The sequence below is a fragment of the Panicum hallii genome, chromosome 7 (assembly GCF_002211085.1).
Source record: "Panicum hallii strain FIL2 chromosome 7, PHallii_v3.1, whole genome shotgun sequence".
In the NCBI taxonomy this organism is placed as follows: domain Eukaryota; kingdom Viridiplantae; phylum Streptophyta; class Magnoliopsida; order Poales; family Poaceae; genus Panicum; species Panicum hallii.
This window is the reverse complement of record NC_038048.1, coordinates 14,476,966-14,488,135: the sequence shown is the minus strand read 5'-3', so window position 1 is coordinate 14,488,135 and position 11,170 is coordinate 14,476,966.

Below are 11,170 nucleotides of genomic sequence, written 5' to 3'. Positions count from 1 at the left end.
CGCCGCCAAGAAATCTCAAGAGCATCACCGCTGATCCGCCGCCAATCACCACCCGAACACAAGGCTCCCCGCCGCCAACGCCACCGCTCGCAATCAAAGGAACATGGGCGAAGAAATCCCACCCGAGGAAAGCTGAATTTGATACCACTGTAACCAATATGGCTACTGCAATAATCCTGTGGCACCAATGGAAAATCACTAGCGCGTGAGGGACATAGATGGCGATACTTGAGGAGGAAGAAGGTCTTCCTATCCTCGGTTTACTGATTTGAGTAAAATATTCGATGACTCGTTCCATTATACAGAGCTCAGCCTATATGCCTCGCCCAGACTCCTGGCCTCAGGCCCACAACTCAGAAGTAAGTATTATAGATGTATTTACTATGCTGAAAACATAATCACGCCGGCTACGCTGACTATGCCATGGCTGGGTCACGACACTTGTCTACCGAGTATAGCCTGTGTTGTAGGTTTCGAACCTTGAGGAGATTTTTAATTTTTTTCTCTTTCTTTAAGGTTCGGTAGTTTGTGGAAATGTCTGATGAAATGGCATATGCGATAAGGATATAAAAGTATACTTGAAACTTATATTGATGCATATGTTGATAGAATATAATTCAGTGAACTATTAAGTTTTATAAAATGTCATTTTGCTATTTTCTATTGCATAAATAATCTTTTGAATTGCGCATAGAAAAAATCACAATGACAAGTGAAATTGTTAGATCTTTATCTAATATAGTTGTTAGAAAAACTGACTGAAAAATAACAAAATTTTATCAGAAGTTGAAGTTTTTTTGGATGGTTTCCTACCGTCACTAGTCACCACATATCCATCATCTCCAGACACATCCACCTCTACTATCGCCACATACTCCAGCATACAACTAACCCTATTTGGACGCAAAGTATTTTTAGAGTTTTAGAGAAATACCATAATTTTGTGATATAGTTTAGCTTTAGAAAGCCATGATGTATTATGGTTTGTAGTTTTGAAAACCACATACTACTTCTAGAGTTAAATTCTACTCCGGACCTCTTTTTTGTCTTTAAATCATGGTTTTTCTTTCTTCCTAAAACACCCGACTACAAAACAGGTCCTACGTCTCAACAACGTTTTGCGTCAATAATCTTCGGCAGCCCATGTTTAGCGCGCGGATAGCATTTGTCAGTACTCGATTCATAAATAGTAAGGCTGCAAATAAGATGCAAACCTTGTGCGCGTTAAGCCTCTAACTATTAATAGCAACAATTAATTGCGGCAATTATAAAAAGAGAAGTATAGTATATTATTAGCAATTCCAATAATTGCGTTACGTATGCATGTCGCGTAACACGTAGGTACGTTGACCCCTGCCGCCGCGAGTATTATTCCCGGTGTGCCCATCACGAATCTTTCCTTGGCAAGTCACATGCCCATTTGTTTATGGCGGGCGCGAGACGCAGCAGCCGCCGTCCATGTCACAATATTTCCCTGCGATTTGATCTGGGATACGACCTCCGTGCGTCATGCGGGAGCTGTACAGCCAGCCGGCCGGCAAAGGTCCAAGCAGCACACAACTGTCCGGGAGCACACCTAACATGGTCATGGATCACGTATGATTGTATGTGCCGCGACGTTAATATATATCTGTACCAGCCGATGGGCAGGCGACGGACGTTGGCCCCGGCAGCATGTGGCGCCAATGATTGCTAAATATATATTACGGTGGCTTTTACAGCACAATCATCGCTACTAAAAAAAAATTTTGGGGACGGTTAAGAATATATTTTTAGGTTTGGATGCGGTACCTATCCCTAGTTTTCACAGCTAAAATCGCAAAATACGATTTTTAGGTGCGGGTAACGCGTCCGCACCTAAAAATGATTTGTAAGGGCGGATTACAAATCAATTTCTAGGGGCGCGTCATGCCGTGACCCGCTCCTAGAAATTGATTTTCAGAAATAAAAAATAAAAAAATTAAAAATAGGACAATAAAAAAGAAAAAATATTGCCGCCAACCAGCAACCACCACAAGCCTCTGTGCTATCGAGTTTCAATTTTTTTGACGAAATATGCACACTTGCATTACCGGGGGTCGAACCGCATACCTCAAGCCTCGCGCATATCTTCCTCTACATCACACGACACAGTGACTTGTGACTCTATGGGGTACGCTATTCTTTTATATTAACTTTGACATTGATTTGTAGGGTCGGGTGATGCCATCACCCACCCCTAAAAATATTTTTTCAATTTTATTTCAAAATTCTTTTAAAACTTTCCATAAAGCAAAATAAATAAAAAAAAACTTCTACACTATGGTTACTGTGAACTATAGATAAAAAATATATGCAAAGTATATTTCAGTGTATATAAAGGTTAAGATTGTTGAAGTCTCAAAGTATGACTTGACTTGAGTTATATAAGATACTATAGCTATAGCCATATGTAGGTTCATAATAATTTTTTAGACCATTAAATAACCTTAAATAAACAAGTTATCAATTCTCTACAATTTTTGATACAAAGTTTAACTTCATCCGAGATCATATAAAAATATTATCAATATTTTTGTATGCAACCATTTTTATTGGCAGGTCATGCCATCATCCGTCTCTAAAATGCATTTTATGAACGGGTGACGCCATCACCCACCCCTAAAAATACCACCATTTTTAGGGGCGGGTGGTTGCATCTTCCGCCCCTAGAAATGTTATTTTTAAGGGCAGGTGATGGCGTTACCCATCTCTAAAAATACATTTCTAGGACGGATCAGATGCTATAGTAACCGCGCTCTATTTGTAGAAGCGGGTTATCTTTTGACCCGTCCTAAATAGGATCTACCTACGAATTGTTTTTTATAGTGCATGCCTCCGTTTTCTCTGTAAGCAGTGTCAACGGATAGCGAGAGAACAAAATCTGGATAAATACCAATTCCTATTACTGGTAAAAAGATACAGATTAAAAGAAATAGTTCCCGTGGTCCAGCTAGCGCCTTTTGGAGTCTATGAGGACAAAATTCTGATTGTACATTTGTTTAGTAGTAGTGACCTGCTATAATGATGGTAATTAATAATTAAAAGGTTTTTTGACTTTCAATGGTAGGGGTGTACGTGTTGTTGGAGCTAGCAATGGCGTCGTCTGGGCCACGGTTAAAACAGAGATTGTTCGAAAGAGACAAAGTCTGTTAGCTAGAGACTTACTTATTAAACATGGATGGGTGGCATGAAAATAAAAGAGCAGGCAATTTGGTGTGTGTTCTTTGGAGCTGAGGGCCCTAGGGATGGATGTAGACGGTTTGGAGTGGTGCTACTGTTAGAAGCCAAGGCTTGGGGTAATTAACCTCGTGGTAGCGATGAACATGTGAGATCGAGTGAGATTTCCTTTTCTTTATGTTTTTATTACTTTGTTACGTTACCGTGTAGAGTAGCAAGTTTTCCGAAGCGCCTAAAATTGATTTAATCTTTGTAACTTGTCTATTGTTAGAAATTAATGGCAGACTATATTTTGTGCCTCAACGAATTAGTGACTGTCAGTCAGACTGTCGAGGTTTGGTGCTAGCAAACGTTAAAATTAATTAATTTGTGATTTCAGGTCATTTTCGAGAAATTTGAGTAAAAGGTTTTGAAGGGAGTTTTTTTCCTTCAATTTTCCAGTAACACCTAATAAATATTGTATGTAAGAACTAGTCACGTCAATGTTTACGTAACTAAATCTTTTTTTTCCCACCATCACGAGATACAGTACGATGGACCGACGTGGGAACAGCCTGCCACTTGATACTCCTCTATCTCACTGTAAGATTCTCGATCTGCGTCCGATTGGATCGTGAACGCGCATAAAGAAAAGCCCTTCAACTAGACAGTGTAACAAACTACGTACCAACCAGAGCTGGCTTAGAAAAGGGCGACGACGGTCATACATCAATAAGTAAACTAAATACTTAAAACATTTTAGCCTTTTCAATGTTTTATTATATTGATGTGTCCAACTGCTGCCGTGGAAGAGAATCGACCACAAGTCAATGACATCCTTGTCAATCATGCAGGCTCGCTCGGTACCGTTGCGCTGGCTGAAAGCAACCATTTTTCCTTGTTAACGCAGAAAAACGGTCCGAAATTCCAGCGTGCCCCACATAGAGCCGAGAGCTCATAGCCCAGTTCCGGCCCATAATATAACAGGAGGTCCGCTCCCGATTTTCCTGTTGGAATTTCTGCCAAATCCGGGTGATTGTGAATTCATTTTCACTCTATTTTTAGCCAATCAAAATCCGACACGTCATCTAAGCAGAGAGGAAACAGTGGTCTAGCACAGAGACAGGGCGTGCGGCTGACCGTAGGGAGTAGGTGAAGAAATGGCTGTGCCGTTTGTCGGGGGAGAGAAAGCGAGCGTTGTGGTGGCGGCATAGTTAGTTGACGTCAAGCTTGGCACGGATGGCGTCAAGGCATCGACATGGGGCAGCTCGGCTCCGGGCTCGTGTTTCTCCTTGGCAGGGCCATCCCGAAAATTTTAATATTGGATCCTATACTGAAAAGATGTAATGGTGATACACACATATTTCTTCCAAAAATGTCTTTCTTTTGTTTTATCAAACAGGACTTTAAATATATCATTGAACCTTCATCTCAAATAATGGTAGACCTGCTATAAGGAGGGAGAGAGAGATCTTCTATGACCAACGAGATTTCATAGGAAAAGTTAAGTTGTTCCATTGTCTAGCTAAGAAAGCACTACCACTAATGAAGGTTATGTTAGACCTATTATTAGGACGTCTAGGTGTAGATCAGTGGATGTTCTTCATTGACAGTGAGTGAAAAGCCGAGAGAGAGGGGGAGCGGAAGAGAGAGAAGTAGCACCTTTGGATTTGGTGGAGGATGTTGCCATGGCGGTGAAGGTGGCGTTGACGAAGGCGAGGCGCAGGCGGTGACGAGGTGGCAGCGACGGCGCTTCCTATCAGTGCAGCGACCGAGTAGATCGTGTTCTAGAGTTTGTCACTGGGATTTTGGTGGGCATGACGAACCTTGGCTTGCGTGCCCCCACCCTCACCTCTCCTTTTATGTGGCGCTGCGCGACGAGGGCACGCAATCATGACTCGGTTGTGCGCCCCAGATCAGGGCGTGAGAGGGGGACCTACTTGGTCGTTGGACCGAGTTGGAGATCAATCTAACATTCTACCCCTCGATCTCATCTTACGACTTAAACTTGGAATACTTAACTCAGCCCATTCCATTACAGATTAGTGTACAGAGCATGCCTCATCATAACAGTTAGTACCATTAGATTTATAGCCAGAATACATATTTCTATTTTGAAACAGATTCTCAACTAGTGTGGTAGAACCGCTTGAATTATTCCAGCTCAAGTGCGCTAGTCATCGCTATACAGCCGATATAACTCCACGCATTTCAAACGGAACAGCTCATTGGTCTGTTGGGTCTCCGCCCGATACAACCACGGTTCATCAGGATTGAAGCAGGTTTATCTCGCGCGAAGGCGAGTTCACAACAATACAATAGCTCATCAACTTTTAATTACAGAATATTAAATATTATTACAAACTGTTTTAAAGTTAAAGTAACTTATACAACCATTGTTTAAAACGACAAGCTACACATGCTTGTCCCGGTTCACAGCGGAAGTAAAATTAACACGCAACTACACTCGTCGCGGAGGTGAACACCACACTCAGCCCGAAGTATGGAGTTATTCAGGAGGGTCACTGCCAGCCGGGGACAGATCCTACTCCACGGGCCAGCCAAACGGAACAGAAGTTGGCCATGCATGACTATCCGTGGGGTTCTCAAAGGTCATACTTGAAAAATTTGCTAACAAGACTGAGTATGCTAGTTCTTTCAAACGCTTAGCCACCACTACCACCCACTGCGACCTTATCCACTTTTAACAAAACAGATCGGATAAACCTCTAAGTCATGATACTGCACATGACCCTGTCCATCATCCTTATAGTGATTGCAAAATAGTAAACATGCAACTCCTATATCGCGCGAGTGACAGAAAATCACCCAACTTCTGCCGGTTCTAATAGCAGAGCATCTATGCGCTAAGGACTCAGGTACAATACATTGGATTCCTAGGATTCATACATCTAGGGTTCCATTTCAACTCCTAGACTTAATGCAAGATACAATATGTATATAAGTATAAAACTGTAGTAAATTAAATACTAGGTTATGCACCGGGGCTTGCCTTCTTGAGTGGGGTTGGGGGCAGGAGTGTCAAAGATTTCCGAACTTTGGTTTGGAGCTTCAGTTAGAGTCTCGGCGACGCTTATCGGGTCTTCAGAAAACCCTTGGTCTTGTTTCAAGACTAGCTCGTAGTCTCCGTCGTCGAGCGTTGCTGACTCTACATGATATGCAATGATTTAAGTGAGATGGTTCTTAAGTTAAGAATTTCACTTCACGATAAAGTTGCAATCCAATAAATTAATAAACATAAACTCATGAAGCAGAGGGGTTGGATTCCAAGCTACTATTTACACTTAAGTCATGGAATTACTTTGAAGTAATTGACAAGTTTGATTTTTATTTTAAAACCCATAAAGATTCTAACCTTGAATTTTTGTGGTTAAATTTATTCTCAATAGATAAGCTTATTGTGAATTTCTCTTAATTTTCTGAAAACAGAAACCAAAACATTTGAATTTGAATTCAAACTTCAAGTTTTAATTCAAATCCTGAGTAAACAAAATTATAGATCCTAAAAAATTTAATTATGAACTAATTATCAACATATTAGGTTATGGTAAAAAGATTCAAATAGAGAAGTTTTAGGAATATGCTTAAATAATTTCAAACTACTTTAAATTTGATCTGTAAAAGTTTTAAAAGAACTTAAACTACAAAACAATACTAAGCATGAAATTTTTACACTAGCTTACTCATGATTTAAAGAAGCTACATATCGAAAATCATAAGAAAATAAGCTTGTATGCAAAAGTTATGCATAAGATATCCTTTTACTTTAGTTTCATACCAAACTGTATTAACAAAAGTTGTAGATTTATATTTCTAGATTCCAACAAAACTGGTTTGGTAATTTTTGGTTTTTCTACATATTTCTATGAATTTTATAGGTTGACAGCTAACACTAAACAATGATCTTGCAGAGAGGTCCTCGGGTTGATGCACAAAGGCCCTTAGAATTAGAAAAGAAATTGCAGATGGGCCCTTGACAGCTCTCGACGGCGGCCAGCGGGTCTGTCCGAGGCATTCTCGCCAGCGGCGAGGTCTTGGGTGGAGAGGGATAGGTGTTACACGGCCTACAGGAGCTGCTGATCTCGATGGTGGGTGATGTGCTCGAGGAGTAGTGGCGGAGCATGGCCGGCGATGAGAGATGGCGGCGGCCGTGGCGGTGCGCACATGTTCTGGGTGAGGGGCTGGCGAACGTGAACCAATAGGGCACGCATAAGCACCGTGGAGATGTAGGGATACGATCACAGTACCTAATTTGGTCGAAGAAGGGGCGAAAGGGGGTCGCTGATGGTGGGGTGGCTCGGGTTCTCACCGGCGGCGATGGCGGCATGGTGTTCTGTCGTCCAGGGTGCCTGAGGGCGGTGGAGAAGTAGCTAGAGAGCTTCTACGGGTCGGTGTGGTGCTGCTGGTGCCCTTGGCTGGGGTGAAGAGGCTCTATAACGGCGGGGCGACGGCGAGGCCGAGCGGCGGCAGAACTGAAGCTCGTCGGCGTTGCGGGGGATGGTGCTACGATGCGGGAAAACAAAATTGGATGGGCTGAGGAGCACCAGTGGGTCACGGCGGTGCTCTAGTAGCATAGGATCGGGGCTCGGAGGCGGTGTGGGCGGCTGTCAACGATGGCCAGGAGTGGCGGCGGGATTCCGGTGAGAGGCTGAGCTCGGGAGGGAAGGTTGCAGTGGAGAAAGAGTCTTTGCACGTGTTAAGCAGGTCAGGGAGCAGCTGCTGGGCGTGCCTTAAAGCCAAGAGAGGCACTATGCGCGCTAGCTGGAGCTGGCAACACTGGCGGGGCACGTGGCTGCTCGAGCGGTGGCGGCGCAACATGGGGAGGGTGGGAGCAGGCCAACGCGAGGCCGGGAAGGCGGCGGCAAGGCGGGGGAGGACGCGTGGCATGCCTCAGAGCGGCTTTGGGGCGATGGGTGCACGGCACATGGCTGGCAAGAGAGGCAGCGGCGCGTCGGGCAGAGGAACAGAGGAGGAAGAGGGAAGGTACACGAAGGTGGACTGAAATGTAATTTCCTAGAAACACAAGGACTCCACGGTAATGTCTAAGTAACTTTCAAACCAAAGCTCAAATGAGGATGGGCCCAAAAGCAAAAGTGTAGGGTTTATCAAAATCTACAACTTTGGTTTAAGGTTTATTTGCAGAAAAGCTAAGGATTTGTAATTAATATAAAACTTAGCAAACTTTCTATGTGTAGTTTCACCTATTTTCATGATTTAAAAGCAAGTTCTTAACTTTTGCAAAATAACCTTCATGTATTTGGATTCCACTTCCCATTCTCACCCATTTAACACTAAAGGACCTTTATTAATTTATAACTATATAAACACCCCTTTTCCTTAACATTTAAATTTTTAAACACACCTTCACCACATTTTGCACACAACTTCATACTAAAATCTAGTGTATGACAATGCCAAGTACCTGAGTGTCACAGCCTCTCCCCCTAAAAAGAATGTCATCCCGAGATTTCAGAACAAGATGGAATTGGACGATCAAGTTTGGAGGTTGGCTTGAAGGAAGTCTGGGAAATTATGTTGAAGATAAGATTCGGTTTCCCATGTTGCTTCTTCTTCCGTATGATGGTTCCACTGAATCTTGAACATCCTGATGGTTTCTCTTCTAGTGCTTCTTTCTTTGGTGTCTAATACTCTAATTGGATGTTCTGTATAGGTTAGATCAGGTTCGATTTCGATGGTTTGGGAATCGATGACCTCAATAGGAACTTTGATGCACTTCCTAAGTTGAGATACATGGAAGATATCATGGATGGCTGTTAACTGAGGAGGAAGTTGAAGACGGTAAGCTACGGGTCCACAGATTTCAAGGATTTCAAAGGGTCCGATGTAACGAGGAGCAAGTTTTCCTTTCACACCGAACCTTTGAATGCTTCGAGTAGGAGATACTCGAAGATATACAAAGTCTCTGACTTGAAACTGTAATGGTCTTCTTCGTATGTCAAGATAGCTCTTCTATCGAGATTGGGCTGCCTTTAAATTGTTCTGAATAATCTTCACTTTTTCCTCTGCTTCAGTGACAAGGTCCGGTCCAAAGATTTTACGTTCGCTGGTTTGTGACCAACTCAAAGGAGTTCGGCATCGGCGACCGTACAATGCTTGAACGGGGCAATTTTGAGACTAGTTTGATAGCTGTTGTTGTAAGAAAATTCTGCTAGTGACAAACATTTATCCCAGTTCTTGTCATACTGAAGTACACAGGCTCTAAGCATATCTTCCAGAATCTGATTTACCCTTTCGGTCTGTCCGTCTGTCTGAGGGTGATATGCGGAGCTTCGGATTAACTTAGTTCCAAGAGCATATTGAAGTTGTTCCTAGAATCGAGCGATAAATTGTGCTCCACGATCAGAGATTATTGTCTTCGGTACTCCATGAAGATGAACAATTTGATCTAAATAGATTTCGGCATACTTTTTGGCATTATATGTAGTATGCACGGAAAGGAAATGTGCAGTCTTGGTCAATCGATCAACGATTACCCAAATAGAGTCGTGCCTTAGAGAAGTGTTGGGTAAGCCAATAATAAAGTCCATACTGATATCCTTCCACTTCCAAGAGGGAATAGATAGAGGTTGAAGAATACCAGCAGTTTTCAAATGACTGGCTTTGATTCTTTGGCAGATATCACATTCTGAAACATACTTGGCAATTTCTCGCTTCATACGAGTCCACCAAAAGTTCTGTTTTAGATCCTGGTACATCTTGGTACTGCCAGGGTGTGATAGTTCCGTGTATTTGTAATGCTAGACTTATATGTTGATAGTGTGAAGTGTATGCTTGTTGGTGTAAAACTTTTGTGTGTTTGTGTGAAGTTCTTGAAAATCTTAAGTAAAAAGGGTATTTTCGTAATTATGGAAAAACTAGGGTTGTTTTTGCAAAATGTAATTTGATAAGAGGTAACCTCAAATTAAGTAAAAGGGTAGTTTGGTAAATATATTTTACTCTATGTCTTGTAAAAAAAAATAATATATTTACCCAACAGTTGCATTAGAAATGTAGGAGTTAAATTGTGTAAAAATTTGCGTAAAGTTGAGGAAATAAGGGTATTTATGAAATTTTATAAAAGAACAAGCCCTTTTATGCAAAATAGGTAATTTACAAAAGTAACTTTCCAAAATTACTAGAAGTAAAAAGGTAATAATGTAAGTAATCATGACTTACTTAGCAATTTGCGAATAGACCCAAGGTTATATATAATTTATACTAACAATGACAAAGATGTTAGAAAATTCAAATTTAGTCCAAGTCTTAAAATAAAACCTCATATTTTGAGTTTTGGAGATTAAACCCTAAAACAAAGTTGTAGATCTTAAAAAGTTGTACAACTTTCATTTTGATCACATTTATGTTTGAGCCCTAGAACAGTGGTTAAATTTGTTTTTACCAAGAGGTCCCTACAATTTTCTAAAATTACAAACAAGTCCTCGGGAAATTTCCCTTTGTCTTCCTCCTCTGGCGCTGCTTTTCCTGCTCTGCAGCCCACCGCTGTGCCGACCCTCATCGCCACCTCCTGCTGCAAACAGGTACACGCGTCTAACTGTGCTGCTCCCTTATCCTCTCCCCGCGCTGAGTATTTCCCTGCCTCCCTTCCTCCTTTTCCTCACCGGCAGCACTGTCCAATTCCGTTTTCCCCTTCTTTTTCTCCCCCACCGGCGACACTTTGCTCTGCCCCAATCCTTAACTCCACCGGCCCCTCCCTCTCTCTCCCCTCCACGGCACAGGCAGCGGCGGCCGGCGCTGGGGCAGCGCGCGCAGGCGGCAGCGCAGAGCGGGGGAGCGCGCGCGGCTGCGGCCCACGCGAGCGGCGTGTGCGCGCAGCAGGCGCACAGGGGCGGTGCAGGCCCGGGCGGGGGCAAGCGGGCCCAGGCGCGCGGCTAGCGGCGGCTAGCGGCGGGAGCTGGAGGAGCGGCCCGGCGTGGGCCCAAGCGCGCGGACTGGCGGTGCGGGAGCCAGGGCG